The sequence below is a fragment of the Perca fluviatilis genome, chromosome 7, assembly GCF_010015445.1.
Source record: "Perca fluviatilis chromosome 7, GENO_Pfluv_1.0, whole genome shotgun sequence".
Classification (NCBI taxonomy): domain Eukaryota; kingdom Metazoa; phylum Chordata; class Actinopteri; order Perciformes; family Percidae; genus Perca; species Perca fluviatilis.
In genome coordinates this window covers 8802269-8818732 of record NC_053118.1, presented here as the reverse complement: position 1 = coordinate 8818732, position 16464 = coordinate 8802269, and the positions used below count along the sequence as shown (strand labels likewise).

Genomic DNA, 16464 nt, shown 5'->3' with positions numbered 1-16464 from the left:
TCTATAACACAATTTGCAACAAGTAAAAACTACTTCCTTTGAGCCGGAATTAAACCAGCCACCTAAGGATGCCTGCAATTATCAACCTACAGTCCTCCCCTCTACCAACTGAGCTATCGAAGGGAAAGCAGCACTTGAATGGTACGATAACCGCCGAACCTGATACCCAAGAGCGTTTGTATCCTCCATATCTGAAGAATAACCGCCGAACCTGATACCCAAGAGCGTTTGTATCCTCCATATCTGAAGAATAACCACGGAATCTGATACCCAAGAGCGTTTGTATCCTCCATATCTGAAGAACAAGTAAACAGTGTTCTATTACAAAGTATTGAACGTGACAAACAGCCACCTGTCTTAATCTACGTATATGTTTACTAAATAATGGTACAAAGTAACTTTCCAACGACGCTTCATCACTCTCCATCTCCATAACACAATTTGCAACAATGAAAACTACTTCCTTTGAGCCAGAAATGAACCAGCGACCTAATGATGCCTGCAATTATCAACCTACAGTCCTCCCCTCTACCAACTGAGCTATCGAAGAGAACACAGCATGTAAATGGTACGATAACCACGGAACCTGATGCCCAAGAGCGTTTGTATCCTCCATATCTGAAGAACAAGTAAACAGTGTTTTATTACAAAGTATTGAACGTGACAAACAGCCACCTGTCTTAATCTACGTATATGTTAACTAAATAATGGTACAAAGTAACTTTCCAATGATGCATCATCATTCTCCATCTCTATAACACCGTGACACAATTTGCAACAATGAAAACTACTTCCTTCGAGCCAGAGTTGAACCAGCGACCTAAGGATGCCTACGACTATCAACCTACAGTCCTCCGCTCTACCAACTGAGCTATCGAAGGGAACACAGCACTTAAATGGTACGATAACCGCCGAACCTGATACCCAAGAGCGTTTGTATCCTCCATATCTGAAGAACTAGTAAACAGAGTCTTCTATTGCAAAGTTTTGAAGGTAAGAAACAGCCACCTGTCTTAATCTACGTATACTTTAACTAAATAATGGTACAAAGTAACTTTCCAATGATGTATCATCATTCTACCATCTCTATAACACAATTTGCAACGATGAAAACTACTTCCTTCGAGCCGGAATTAAACCAGCCACCTAAGGATGCCTGCAATTATCAACCTACAGTCCTCCCCTCTACCAACTGAGCTATCGAAGGGAAAGCAGCGCTTGAATGGTACGATAACCGCCGAACCTGATACCCATCATCATGATCATCATTCTCCATCTCTATAACACAATTTGCAACAATAAAACTACTGCCTTTGAGCCGAATTAAACCAGCAACCTAAGGATGCCTGCAATTATCAACCTACAGTCCTCCCTCTACCAACTGAGCTATCGAAGAGAACACAGCATTTAAATGAATGCGATAACCACGGAACCTGATGCCCAAGAGCGTTTGTATCCTCCATATCTGAAGAACAAGTAAACAGTGTTCTATTACAAAGTATTGAACGTGACAAACAGCCACCTGTCTTAATCTACATATATGTTAACTAAATAATGGTACAATGTAACTTTCCTATGATGCATCATCATTCTCCATCTCTATAACACCGTGACACAATTTGCAACAATGAAAAGTACTTCCTTCGAGCCGGAGTTGAACCAGCGACCTAAGGATGCCTACACTTATCATCCTACAGTCCTCCGCTCTGAAGAATAACCACGGAACCTGATACCCAAGAGCGTTTGTATCCTCCATATCTGAAGAATAACCACGGAACCTGATACCCAAGAGCGTTTGTACCCTCCATATCTGAAGAACAAGTAAACAGTGTTCTATTACAAAGTTTTGAACGTGACAAACAGCCACCTGTCTTAATCTACGTATATGTTAACTAAATAATGGTACAATGTAACTTTCCAATGATGCAATCATTCTCCATCTCTATAACACCGTGACACAATTTGCAACAATGAAAACTACTTCCTTCGAGCCAGAGTTGAACCAGCGACCTAAGGATGCCTACAACTATCAACCTACAGTCCTCCGCTCTACCAACTGAGCTATCGAAGGGAACACTGCACTTAAATGGTACGATAACCGCCGAACCTGATACCCAAGAGCGTTTGTATCCTCCATATCTGAAGAATAACCACGGAACCTGATACCCAAGAGCGTTTGTATCCTCCATATCTGAAGAACAAGTAAACAGTGTTCTATTACAAAGTATTGAACGTGACAAACAGCCACCTGTCTTAATCTACATATATGTTAACTAAATAATGGTACAATGTAACTTTCCTATGATGCATCATCATTCTCCATCTCTATAACACCGTGACACAATTTGCAACAATGAAAAGCACTTCCTTCGAGCCGGAGTTGAACCAGCGACCTAAGGATGCCTACAACTATCAACCTACAGTCCTCCGCTCTACCAAATGAGCTATCGAAGGGAACACTGCACTTAAATGGTACAATAACCGCCGAACCTGATACCCAAGAGCGTTTGTATCCTCCATATCTGAAGAACTAGTAAACAGAGTCTTCTATTGCAAAGTTTTGAAGGTAAGAAACAGCCACCTGTCTTAATCTACGTATACTTTAACTAAATAATGGTACAAAGTAACTTTCCAATGATGTATCATCATTCTACCATCTCTATAACACAATTTGCAACGATGAAAACTACTTCCTTCGAGCCGGAATTAAACCAGCCACCTAAGGATGCCTGCAATTATCAACCTACAGTCCTCCCCTCTACCAACTGAGCTATCGAAGGGAAAGAAGCGCTTGAATGGTACGATAACCGCCGAACCTGATACCCAAGAGCGTTTGTATCCTCCATATCTGAAGAATAACCGCCGAACCTGATACCCAAGAGCGTTTGTATCCTCCATATCTGAAGAACAAGTAAACAGTGTTCTATTACAAAGTATTGAACGTGACAAACAGCCACCTGTCTTAATCTACGTATATGTTTACTAAATAATGGTACAAAGTAACTTTCCAACGACGCTTCATCACTCTCCATCTCCATAACACAATTTGCAACAATGAAAACTATTTCCTTTGAGCCAGAAATGAACCAGCGACCTAATGATGCCTGCAATTATCAACCTACAGTCCTCCCCTCTACCAACTGAGCTATCGAAGAGAACACAGCATTTAAATGGTACGATAACCACGGAACCTGATGCCCAAGAGCGTTTGTATCCTCCATATCTGAAGAACAAGTAAACAGTGTTTTATTACAAAGTATTGAACGTGACAAACAGCCACCTGTCTTAATCTACGTATATGTTAACTAAATAATGGTACAAAGTAACTTTCCAATGATGCAATCATTCTCCATCTCTATAACACCGTGACACAATTTGCAACAATGAAAACTACTTCCTTCGAGCCAGAGTTGAACCAGCGACCTAAGGATGCCTACAACTATTAACCTACAGTCCTCCGCTCTACCAACTGAGCTATCAAAGGGAACACAGCACTTAAATGGTACGATAACCGCCGAACCTGATACCCAAGAGCGTTTGTATCCTCCATATCTGAAGAACTAGTAAACAGAGTCTTCTATTGCAAAGTTTTGAAGGTAAGAAACAGCCACCTGTCTTAATCTACATATATACTTTAACTAAATAATGGTACAAAGTAACTTTCCAATGATGTATCATCATTCTACCATCTCTATAACACAATTTGTCAAGCGATGAAAACTACTTCCTTCGAGCCGGAATTAAACCAGCCACCTAAGGATGCCTGCAATTATCAACCTACAGTCCTCCCTCTACCAACTGAGCTATCGAAAGACATAGCAGATGAATACGATAACCGCCGAACCTTATTACCCAAAGAGCGTTTGTATCCTCCATATCTGAAGAACAAGTAAACAGAGTTCTTTCAAAGTTTTGAGTACGCCACCTGTCTTTTATATATACTAATTTTTTTCTCCTATACACATTTTGATACCCTGAGCGAATTAAACCAGACCTAAGATGCCTGCAATTATCACCTACAGCTCCTTACCACTACCCATGAATAATTGAATGAATTAACCATGAACCTGATACACGTTTGTATCCTCCATATCTGAAGAACAAGTAAACAGTGTTCTTTACAAAGTATTGAACGTACCCACCTGTCTTATTTATATTTTAACTAAATAATGGTACAAGTCTTTCATTTTTTCATCTCTATAACACATTTTAATTTTTGGCATAGCCCCTAAGGTCAATTATAACCTACACTCCCTTACCAACTGAGTATGAGGAATTTGTAGTAACTTTTCGACCTGTGCAAGAGCGTTTGTATCCTCCATATCTGAAGAACAAGTAAACAGTGTTCTATTACAAAGTATTGAACGTGACAAACAGCCACCTGTCTTAATCTATATATATTAACTAAATAATGGTACAAAGTAACTTTCCAATGATGCATCATCATTCTCCATCTCTATACCACGACACAATTTGCAACAATGAAAACTACTTCCTTCGAGCCAGAGTTGAACCAGCGACCTAAGGATGCCTACAACTATCAACCTACAGTCCTCGCTCTACCAACTGAGCTATCGAAGGAACACAGCACTTAAATGGTACAATAACCGCGAACCTGATACCCAAGAGCGTTTGTATCCTCCATATCTGAAGAAAGTAAACGTAAACTGTAGTGTTAAAGCTTTTTTGAAGGTAAGAAACAGCCACCTGTCTTAATCTACGTATACTTTAACTAAATAATGGTACAAAGTAACTTTCCAATGATGTATCATCATTCTACCATCTCTATAACACAATTTGTAACGATGAAAACTACTTCCTTCGAGCCGAATTAAACCAGCCACCTAAGGATGCCTGCAATTATCAACCTACAGTCCTCTCTACCAACTGAGCTATCGGAAGGAAAGCTTGAATGGTAATGATAACCGCGAACCTGATACCCATATCATGATCATATTTCATTCTATAACACAATTTGCAACAATAAAACTACTGCTTTGAGCCGAATTAAACCAGCAACCTAAGATGCCTGCAATAACCTAAAGACTATCGAAGAGAACACAGCATTTAAATGGTACGATAACCACGGAACCTGATGCCCAAGAGCGTTTGTATCCTCCATATCTGAAGAACAAGTAAACAGTGTTCTATTACAAAGTATTGAACGTGACAAACAGCCACCTGTCTTAATCTACATATATGTTAACTAAATAATGGTACAATGTAACTTTCCAATGATGCATCATCATTCTCCATCTCTATAACACCGTGACACAATTTGCAACAATGAAAACTACTTCCTTCGAGCCAGAGTTGAACCAGCGACCTAAGGATGCCTACAACTATCAACCTACAGTCCTCCGCTCTACCAACTGAGCTATCGAAGGGAACACAGCACTTAAATGGTACGATAACCGCCGAACCTGATACCCAAGAGCATTTGTATCCTCCATATCTGAAGAATAACCACGGAACCTGATGCCCAAGAGCGTTTGTATCCTCCATATCTGAACAACAAGTAAACAGAGTGTTCTATTACAAAGCTTTGAATGTGACTGTCCAGTTTTCACTAAGCTAGCTACTACTATAGCTCAATAATCTCCCCACTGGAAGGGTTTCAGGACAAGTACGGCGGATACAACTCAAGCCACTTTATTAACTTTTATTGCGCACACAAGCATCCACACACTAGCTAGGTAGCCTGATTGCTACCGCTACACTAGCCTGTCAGCTTGTTAGTGACGTTAGCAAGATAGTAAGTTAGCAAGCCAGGTTGTAAACCTGTAATGAAAACACAAAACCCAGAATTAACCAATGAAATTATACAATCATATTGTGGTGACCCACAAGTAAGACTGAAAGAGACATTCACCAAGGGACTGTACCTTTTAAGGGACAGGTGTTTATGTTATGAGAGTCCCGGGTTTACGTGTGGTGGCCGCTGTTGCTCTCACTCGCTGTACAGTGTTGTATACTTTTTTAAGTGGAGAGTAAAGCTGACTCGACGCATCTCCGTCTACTGTCTCCTCACTTATTGCACTCTACATTGGTGACCCCTGACGCGAGTTGGATACGGCTGAATTATGTCGAACAACGACGGTGGTGAGAGTGCTGCTGCTGCGGCGCCGGCCGCCGCTAGCGCCGCGGCTAATGTCGGCGCTATCTACGTAAATGGTACGATAACCACGGAACCTGATGCCCAAGAGCGTTTGTATCCTCCATATCTGAAGAACAAGTAAACAGTGTTTTATTACAAAGTATTGAACGTGACAAACAGCCACCTGTCTTAATCTACGTATATGTTAACTAAATAATGGTACAAAGTAACTTTCCAATGATGCAATCATTCTCCATCTCTATAACACCGTGACACAATTTGCAACAATGAAAACTACTTCCTTCGAGCTAGAGTTGAACCAGCGACCTAAGGATGCCTACAACTATTAACCTACAGTCCTCCGCTCTACCAACTGAGCTATCAAAGGGAACACAGCACTTAAATGGTACGATAACCGCCGAACCTGATACCCAAGAGCGTTTGTATCCTCCATATCTGAAGAACTAGTAAACAGAGTCTTCTATTGCAAAGTTTTGAAGGTAAGAAACAGCCACCTGTCTTAATCTACGTATACTTTAACTAAATAATGGTACAAAGTAACTTTCCAATGATGTATCATCATTCTACCATCTCTATAACACAATTTGTAACGATGAAAACTACTTCCTTCGAGCCGGAATTAAACCAGCCACCTAAGGATGCCTGCAATTATCAACCTACAGTCCTCCCTCTTACCAACTGAGCTATCGAAGGGAAAGCAGCTTGAATGGTACATGCAACCGCCGAACCTGATACCCATCATCATGATCATCATTCTCCATCTCTATAACACAATTTGCAACAATAAAAACTACTGCCTTTGAGCCGGAATTAAACCAGCAACCTAAGGATGCCTGCAATTATCAACCTACAGTCCTCCCCTCTACCAACTGAGCTATCGAAGAGAACACAGCATTTAAATGGTACGATAACCACGGAACCTGATGCCCAAGAGCGTTTGTATCCTCCATATCTGAAGAACAAGTAAACAGTGTTCTATTACAAAGTATTGAACGTGACAAACAGCCACCTGTCTTAATCTACATATATGTTAACTAAATAATGGTACAATGTAACTTTCCTATGATGCATCATCATTCTCCATCTCTATAACACCGTGACACAATTTGCAACAATGAAAAGTACTTCCTTCGAGCCGGAGTTGAACCAGCGACCTAAGGATGCCTACACTTATCAACCTACAGTCCTCCGCTCTGAAGAATAACCACGGAACCTGATACCCAAGAGCGTTTGTATCCTCCATATCTGAAGAACAAGTAAACAGTGTTCTATTACAAAGTTTTGAACGTGACAAACAGCCACCTGTCTTAATCTACGTATATGTTAACTAAATAATGGTACAATGTAACTTTCCAATGATGCAATCATTCTCCATCTCTATAACACCGTGACACAATTTGCAACAATGAAAACTACTTCCTTCGAGCCAGAGTTGAACCAGCGACCTAAGGATGCCTACAACTATCAACCTACAGTCCTCCGCTCTACCAACTGAGCTATCGAAGGGAACACAGCACTTAAATGGTACGATAACCGCCGAACCTGATACCCAAGAGCGTTTGTATCCTCCATATCTGAAGAATAACCACGGAACCTGATACCCAAGAGCGTTTGTATCCTCCATATCTGAAGAACAAGTAAACAGTGTTCTATTACAAAGTTTTGAACGTGACAAACAGCCACCTGTCTTAATCTACATATATGTTAACTAAATAATGGTACAAAGTAACTTTCCAATGATGTATCATCATTCTCCATCTCTATAACACAATTTGCAAAGATGAAAACTACTTCCTTCGAGCCGGAATTAAACCAGCCACCTAAGGATGCCTGCAATTATCAACCTACAGTCCTCCGCTCTACCAACTGAGCTATCGAAGAGAACACAGCACTTAAATGGTACGATAACCGCCGAACCTGATACCCAAGAGCGTTTGTATCCTCCATATCTGAAGAATAACCACGGAACCTGATGCCCAAGAGCGTTTGTATCCTCCATATCTGAAGAACAAGTAAACAGTGTTCTATTACAAAGTTTTGAACGTGACAACCAACCACCTGTCTTAATCTACATATATGTTCACTAAATAATGGTACAAAGTAACTTTCCAATGATGTATCATCATTCTCCATCTCTATAACACCTTGACACAATTTGCAACAATGAAAACTATTTCCTTCTAGCCAGAGTCGAACCAGCAACCTAAGGATGTCTACGCTTATCAACCTACAGTCCTCCGCTCTACCAACTGAGCTATCGAAGGGAACACAGCACTTAAATGGTACGATAACCGCCGAACCTGATACCCAAGAGCATTTGTATCCTCCATATCTGAAGAATAACCACGGAACCTGATGCCCAAGAGCGTTTGTATCCTCCATATCTGAACAACAAGTAAACAGAGTGTTCTATTACAAAGCTTTGAATGTGACTGTCCAGTTTTCACTAAGCTAGCTACTACTATAGCTCAATAAACTCCCCACTGGAAGGGTTTCAGGACAAGTACGGCGGATACAACTCAAGCCACTTTATTAACTTTTATTGCGCACACAAGCATCCACACACTAGCTAGGTAGCCTGATTGCTACCGCTACACTAGCCTGTCAGCTTGTTAGTGACGTTAGCAAGATAGTAAGTTAGCAAGCCAGGTTGTAAACCTGTAATGAAAACACAAAACCCAGAATTAACCAATGAAATTATACAATCATATTGTGGTGACCCACAAGTAAGACTGAAAGAGACATTCACCAAGGGACTGTACCTTTTAAGGGACAGGTGTTTATGTTATGAGAGTCCCGGGTTTACGTGTGGTGGCCGCTGTTGCTCTCACTCGCTGTACAGTGTTGTATACTTTTTTAAGTGGAGAGTAAAGCTGACTCGACGCATCTCCGTCTACTGTCTCCTCACTTATTGCACTCTACATTGGTGACCCCTGACGCGAGTTGGATACGGCTGAATTATGTCGAACAACGACGGTGGTGAGAGTGCTGCTGCTGCGGCGCCGGCCGCCGCTAGCGCCGCGGCTAATGTCGGCGCTATCTACGCTGCCACCATCAAGTTACCGGACTTTTGGCAGCACAGCCCGCGGCCGTGGTTTCCACACATCGAGGCACAGTTCCAGCTGAGGGGAATGACGCAGGATGTTACAAAGTATTTCCACGTGGTATCGGCCTTAGATGCCTCGACGACAGCCAGGGCTATGGCGCTGTTAGAGGCTCCTCCGGCTGATGGCAAGTACGACGCGCTCAAAACATTCCTGTTGAAACTCTTTGAACTGTCTGAGTTGGAGAAAGCAGACCGCCTGCTGTCCCTGACCGGCCTTGGTGACAGCAAGCCGTCCGAGTTAATGGAGAGGATGCTAGCTGTGCTGGGCACGGCGGATCCCTCATTCCTCTTCGCCCACATCTTCCTGCGGCAGCTTCCAGCACCCGTGCGCACCGCACTGGCCTGCTCCCCCCTCACTTCCTCCAGAGACTATCGGGCGGTGGCTGTGGAGGCAGACAGGATTTTCCTCGCCAACCGGCAGCAGTTTGTCCATGCGCTGCTGCCCCCCCGGCACACGTCTGCCCCGCTTCCACCCCCGGAGGACGACTCGGACACCGCAGCTGCTGTGACGGCCCGCCGACAGCGTGAGGACGGGTGGTGTTATTACCATTCCAGGTTTGGTGCCAAGGCCAAGCAGTGTCGCCAGCCTTGCAGTTTTGGAGCCCAGGGAAAAGCCAGGGCCGGCGCTATTTAGCAGCTATGGGCGCTGGCCGTGACTGCAAGCTGTTATTCGTCACTGACACCTTGTCCGGCCGGCGACTGTTGGTCGATTCTGGGGCTCAGCGCAGCATTCTGCCGGCGAAGCCTGTGGACACCATGGCTGGCGGGCATGGCCCCCCGATGGACGCCGCCAATGGCACACCTATTCGTACCTATGGCATGAGGTATGTGGAAGTGTGTTTCAGCGGGCGGCGTTTCGGCTGGGACTTCGTCATGGCCGCCGTGTCTACGCCGCTCCTGGGGGCAGATTTCCTCTGTGCTCATAGACTGTTGGTGGATGTTACAAACTGCCGCCTGATCGACGCCCTCTCTTTTGCTTCGTACCCCTGCACGCTTGGAGGGGTGGGAGCGCTTTGTCTGTCGAACACGCTTGCCACCGGGGACCTGTATCAACGCCTGCTGGCTGAGTTCCCTGATATCATCACGCCCACGTTTTCTACGTTTTGTAGATTTAGATTTAACTGTTTATCAAATTTCAGTGCACTATCGCAGATTATACCTAAGTTTTTTACTTGATTCATCAGATAAGGGGCTAGTGTGCCCAATTCAATTTCCGATATATTAGCGGACTCTGAAGGGCCGAATAAAATCATTTCAGTTTTTGACTCATTTGCGGACATCCACCTTTTACTCTCCCCAAAACACTCTGCCAGCCTTTCAACAGCAGCAGGGACAGTTGGTTGTAAGGGAAGATACAACTGCGCGTCATCCGCGTAGCAGTGAAAGGAGACATCATATTTACTCATGATCTGACCTAAAGGCAACATATATAAGGAAAAAAAGACTGGTGCTAAAATAGATCCTTGTGGAATACCGCATGATAAAGATGCTGAACTTGACGTACATTCTCTCATTTGCACTGAAAAACTTCTGTTTTGAAAATAAGACTTAATCCAGTCCAAGACATTACCTCGGATACCTACATAATTTTCTAAGCGTGCAATTAAAATATTGTGGTCAATTGTGTCAAACGCTGCTGTAAGATCTAATAGCAGAAGTAAGGTCACGTCACCGCTATCTGTGGCCATAAAAACTTTTAATAACGTAGATTCTGTACTGTGTTGTTTTTTGAACCCCGACTGAAAAACTTCACCGATAGAATTGTTAATAAGGAAGGACTCAAGTTGAATGAAGACTGTTTTTTCCAGAATCTTTGCTAGATAGGGCAGCTTTGAGATTGGTCTATAATTGCACATCACACTCTTATCTAAGTTAGTTTTTTTCAGTAGAGGATGCACTATAGCATGTTTACAATAAGTTGGAACAATTCCAGACAGAAGACTCTTATTAATTAATGTTATTACATGGCTTGCTTGAATTCTAATGTAGAATGCGGTCTGTTATTTCTTGATAACAGACCGCTGCTAAGGATAACACACCGTTGCCATGCAAAAGCAGAGCGTTGCCATGAACGCAGTTCTGTTCACTCTGGAGGACAGCTATCAATCAATCCGCTGAAAGAAGTCCGGATAATTTAGCCTATCAGCTGTGGCAAAAAGTGGGGAAACGTGGAGCAACTTCTGTCCTCCAAGCAATGACAGCAGATCTGATGAGCGTCTATCGCTAGTATCTTTCTATACCGTCTATGATCGCTAGCTACGCAGTAACAGCCGTAGGGACAACAACGCTAATTAGTTAGCTTACATTGCAACTTGTTTAACGTTAACTTACAGGTGTGTCAACATGCAGCGGCTCTGCAAAAAGGAAACGAGATGAATGAGGACATAAACGTCCACATAAATATTCCCAAAGAAGCCATTCACCGTGTCTCACTTCACCGTCAACAGAAATGTTCAGTTTACTGTAAATTAGAGCAGCCGATAGCCCGCTAGCTCACTACAACGCTTCAGCTAATGTTGTGTCAATTCCTGCAGTGATTAAAACAGCAGCTGGGTCATTTGTCCACCACGGCAGCACCCCATAAAATATACGGCTACTACCACAGCCCGTAAGGTGGTGTTGAGTATCTAATAGACGAAGGATTGCATTACAGAGTTTTTACGTTGCTATGGACGCAGGATTCCAACCGTAGAGACGGAACGGACTATTTTCTCTAGTGGAAGCAATACAATCGTATTTAAATCAATAAACTCCCATTTAAATCTATATTTTGTCAAGTTATTAGTCAAATTATTGATTTATTTGGTAAGTAGCCATGTAATAAGCGGGATAATGTAGAGCGAGGCGGTTGTTATAGCGAATACAACCCCTTCAGGCTGATTCAAGTCCTGATCACCCTGTCGGGGTTGTATTCGCTATAACAACCGCCTCGCGCTACATTATCCCTTACATAATACAAATGGAGCAATCAGTTAAAGAACTTTCTTAAATAGCATTGTAGGAACAATATCTTGAGGAGAGACTGTCGACTTTAATTTACCAACAATATCTAAAAGTGTGGATAAAGAAATAGGCTCACAGCATGAATTACAGGTATATCCATAGGCTCCTAAGAACACTGTTGTATATTCCTGCGGATGTCTGCTATACGTCCGACAAAGAATTCTCACATAAGTCCATAGGTATAACTCCAGGCACCTCTAATCTGGGGTTCAGGAATATATAAAAAAAAAGGATTCTTGGATTTTGACGATTTTTCTCAATAATGTCTGAGAAAAATCTGAACCTAACCGTTTTTACAGCTTGTTGGAATTTACCTAAGGACTCTCTTAACATTTCATACGAAATTTGTAATTTATCTTTCTTCCATTTACGTTCACATCTTCTACAATCTCTTCTCAATGATTTAACATGTTCATTATACCAGGGAGAAGGCTTATTTTTTCTGCTCACTTGTCTCAAAGGAGCAATACAGTCTAGTGTTTCTGTGCATATAATATTAAAATTATTAATAGTTTATTCTACACCAAGATGTGGAGATAGAAGGTCCGTAGTCAAATGCTGCAATTTCTCCATAAAAGACACATTAAAATCTACGTGTGAGTTCGGTGTTAGAGGACGGTGTAATATTTTAACTGCACAAGGTTTTCTCAGCTGACAGGGAAGAGAAACAGTACATGAAATCGGATTATGATCAGATAACACAAAATCTTCAATAATAACATCCTTGACACCTAAGCCGAGTGATAGAATCAAGTCCAGAGTGTGGCCACGATTGTGTGTAGGGCCGTTCACCATTTGTTTAAAACCAAAAGAATCAACAAGATTTAAAAAGTCTTTTGCTAAGGGGTTTGATGGACAACATACATGGATATTCAAGTCCCCCATCACTAAGATATTATCATATTTTAGAACAATGTCGGCTAAGAAGGCAGCCAGTTCTGAAATACAATCCTTATTTGCCCTCGGTGGTCGGTAAATAACCGCACAAAGGACAGGTGTTAAGTTCAAAGCTTGAAAAATGCTCAAACTTGAGTAAGGTACAAATGAAATTGTTCTTAAAAATAGAAGCCAGCCCAGTCCTCCTCCCCTTCCTTTTTGTCGAGGAGAATTAAAAACTGAGAAATTATTTGGTACAGCTTCTCCCAGAACGTATGTATTGTCAGTGTTCATCCACGTTTCCGTAATACAAAAAAAATCTAAATCCCGAACTCGTTTAGGATAAAAGACTTGTTTTTCAGAGAGCGTACATTTATCAAAGCCAACCTTATAGCTGATCTTTCAACGTCCATGGACTCCAGCGACTGTGCAGTATGAGTAAAGTATTTGTAAAATATACACAGATATAATATATTATAACAAAGCAGGAAGACTGTTGCTGTTGTACTCATTGGGTACACACATACACACATACACACACACACCCATCCCAGTGCATAGTGGCAGTGTTGTCCACCCTTGGGTGACCTCCTGGGGATGTTTTTGGATCAAGGCCCAGGTTATATTTTCAGTGCTGCTTGGGAATCACACGCTCTGTGAGGTCGCCGGCCAGCTGACCATGGAAAACATCTCTGACGTCTGCAAATAAACTCGGGGGTGTGAAAGAGTTCCTGTTGCACTCACACTGTCACATAACCACACACTCTAAACTGTGTCATCCCAGAGGGTAACACAGGGAATTTGGAGGACAAGCTTGGTAGAACTCGGTAAATAAAAATTAAATGAATTCCATTTTGGATTCATTTTGAATCAATTTAACATCTATGGTGTTGTGTTTTGTGTGGTGTGGTGTGTGCTCCTGACAACAAGCCCACTGAACCTACTTGAACCTACTAAGGCTCTAGTTGCCATCTTATGAGGTTCAAGGCTAATGTACCTAAGTGGGAACGATACAGAGAGGATTATCAATGGCCCCTGGTGCAGATGAACTAACACAATGCTCGTTACTGTAAGTGCAATAAAACCTTTGTGGTTAAGCGGTCAATAATGTCTCAATTATGGTTATCAATACTCACTTACCTATTCAACAGGTTTAACCCTTGTATGGTGTTTGGGTCTGTGGGACCTGTTTTCAATGTTTGCTAAAATAAAAATGATGCTATTTATTATTGCTTCTAAATCAAACTCATTGGCTTTGGCTCATTTTCTGTGAAGAACATAAAAAAATAACTTATTTTCAATGACTGCACATGGTACTCCATGGTACAATAATTGTGTAATAATTGTAGGTGCTATGAAACTTAACTGTGTCCTCCTAACTGGGCCTGCTGTGTGTGTGTGTGTGTGTGTGTGTGTCTGTGTGTCTATGTGTCTCTGTGTGTGTCTGTGCGTCTGTTTGTGTGCCTGTCTGAGTGTAGGTGTCTGTGTGCGGGAATGTTGTCTTTCTACACCTGCTACTCCCACACAAAGTTACACATTTTTTACATTCTTTCACCTGTTCTGATTAACCCTCTGGGGTCTGAGAGTGTTTTCAGACAGATAATTTGGGCATGCTCTGATATTGTTGTCAATTTAAGCAAATCTAAGTGGTATTTTCGAAGTACTGTGACTTTTTTCTTTTCAGCACAAGTTCAGCTACAAAAATATCTAGTACATTGTATTTCACGATTGTACTTTTTTTATTACTGGTAAATACTGGTAAATAAACAAGTTGTAAAAGGTAGTTTTAGAAGTTTGCTGGAATTTGTGAAAAAACATTACCTTACCCATTGTGACAAACTGGGCCACTTGAGGTGATTGTGTAAAGTCTTTGGTTTATAACAAGCACAACCACTTTCATCTGCTCCATTGTTTTATACAATCTGTCAATCTAAAAAAAAAAAAGCATATTGTTTTGTAAACCAAGAGTTGGGTTTAGAGTGGGAGGGTCAAGCTCGTTTTACTGAATATGCAAAAGGATTGTTCTCAGCTGATCCCAGGTGAATGGGACTACAGAAAACCTAGCAGGGCTATTCAATTATTCTGTTTGTGCAGGGGGACAAAAAAAGCTCAGTGCCTGGGGCCTGGACATTTCCCTGAGCTATTTTCAATGAAATAAATCATATAATTCATGATATTAAAATACTAAGTGAAGTTGAAGTAAATGAAGAATAAAGAACGCAAACATGACGATTACATAATTCACGTGCATATTAAGTAGCCATGTGGATTTACCGCTCCAGCAGAGAGGATGGTTTATTTATGGCAGCAGCTAAGTACACAAGAACGTGTCCAAATTTCAAGATTCGTGGCAAACTAAGATAAACAGTTAGACTACAAACCAACAGCTTTTGTTTTAGAGTGTAAATATTTGCTATTTGCAGAGCAACATGCTGTGTTTGTGTAACAGAGCGGCTAAGAGAGAAGCTGCATGCACACAGAGCAGTTTGAAATATCGCTTCCTACATGATTAACCCTTGTGTGGTGTTCATATTCTTGTTGCACAGACAATGTTCCTGGGTCTGGTGGACCCACCACATTATTAGGCTTTTAAATCAATACAGCCATAACAATTTATGTAAAAATACTTAACAAATGTTTACTTTAGCTCAATCACCAATGATATATACATAATTTATGGTTAATATTTGCCATTTACCCCTGTGAGATCACGTTTATGATCATATGATCATTTTCGTTTTTTGTGAGAAAACAAAGAAATTCCATTATAAAAAAGGTAGAAAAAAAAAATAGAAACAATATTTTTGATCATTGTTGGTGCTTATGTCTTAGACCTTAAGAATTGAAAATATATATTGTTAATATTTCATAAAAAAATGCAAGTCGCTCCAGCAAAAGTTGAAATTTGTGTTGTAAATGTGCCATTGTTAGCCAGCCGGCTAATTTTCAACTGTAGTCCTTTGGCCAGATGATTTTAGACCAGAGCAACAGGAAACAGTGAGACATTAGTACAGGTTAAACTATACAGACAGAAGTCAACAAGACACCACACAGACAGCTAGAGCAACAAATAAGCTTTCTGAATAAGCCATGCAGAGCTACAGGAATCAGCAAGACATTAGCACAGTTACACATCAACAGTGTCCACATTCAGTACAGGAAGCCAAAGCATCAAAGCACACAACAACACACACAACAACACACACACAACACACAATAACACTGACCCGTTGGGTCCCGTCGGGTTTGGGCAAAGATCTTCAGCTCTACTCCACGCACAAAAAAGCTTGGGGAAAAAAACTCCTTAAAGCAACACTAAGTAACTTTTCCCGCTTCGGTCTCCCTACAGGTTGGAAGCGGA

The 16464-nt window shown here is 41.6% G+C and overlaps 11 non-coding genes across 11 annotated transcripts; all 11 read right to left on the bottom strand.

Moving 5' to 3' along the window:
• Positions 1–792: 792 nt before the first annotated feature.
• trnay-gua lies at positions 793–881 on the bottom strand. Its single transcript is given in 2 exon segments — positions 793–828; positions 845–881. It is a non-coding gene; the product is annotated as a tRNA-Tyr (tRNA).
• Positions 882–1118: 237 nt separating this feature from the next.
• trnay-gua lies at positions 1119–1207 on the bottom strand. The gene is given in 2 exon segments: positions 1119–1154; positions 1171–1207. It is a non-coding gene; the product is annotated as a tRNA-Tyr (tRNA).
• Positions 1208–1982: 775 nt separating this feature from the next.
• Positions 1983–2071, bottom strand: trnay-gua. The gene is given in 2 exon segments: positions 1983–2018; positions 2035–2071. It is a non-coding gene; the product is annotated as a tRNA-Tyr (tRNA).
• A 294-nt stretch (positions 2072–2365) lies between these two features.
• Positions 2366–2454, bottom strand: trnay-gua. The gene is given in 2 exon segments: positions 2366–2401; positions 2418–2454. It is a non-coding gene; the product is annotated as a tRNA-Tyr (tRNA).
• Positions 2455–2691: 237 nt separating this feature from the next.
• trnay-gua lies at positions 2692–2780 on the bottom strand. Its single transcript is given in 2 exon segments — positions 2692–2727; positions 2744–2780. It is a non-coding gene; the product is annotated as a tRNA-Tyr (tRNA).
• Positions 2781–3395: 615 nt separating this feature from the next.
• On the bottom strand, positions 3396–3484 carry trnay-gua. The gene is given in 2 exon segments: positions 3396–3431; positions 3448–3484. It is a non-coding gene; the product is annotated as a tRNA-Tyr (tRNA).
• Positions 3485–5298: 1814 nt separating this feature from the next.
• Positions 5299–5387, bottom strand: trnay-gua. Its single transcript is given in 2 exon segments — positions 5299–5334; positions 5351–5387. It is a non-coding gene; the product is annotated as a tRNA-Tyr (tRNA).
• A 1009-nt stretch (positions 5388–6396) lies between these two features.
• On the bottom strand, positions 6397–6485 carry trnay-gua. Its single transcript is given in 2 exon segments — positions 6397–6432; positions 6449–6485. It is a non-coding gene; the product is annotated as a tRNA-Tyr (tRNA).
• A 1050-nt stretch (positions 6486–7535) lies between these two features.
• Positions 7536–7624, bottom strand: trnay-gua. Its single transcript is given in 2 exon segments — positions 7536–7571; positions 7588–7624. It is a non-coding gene; the product is annotated as a tRNA-Tyr (tRNA).
• Positions 7625–7909: 285 nt separating this feature from the next.
• Positions 7910–7999, bottom strand: trnay-gua. The gene is given in 2 exon segments: positions 7910–7946; positions 7963–7999. It is a non-coding gene; the product is annotated as a tRNA-Tyr (tRNA).
• Positions 8000–8293: 294 nt separating this feature from the next.
• trnay-gua lies at positions 8294–8382 on the bottom strand. The gene is given in 2 exon segments: positions 8294–8329; positions 8346–8382. It is a non-coding gene; the product is annotated as a tRNA-Tyr (tRNA).
• Between the last annotated feature and the right edge of the window lie 8082 nt (positions 8383–16464).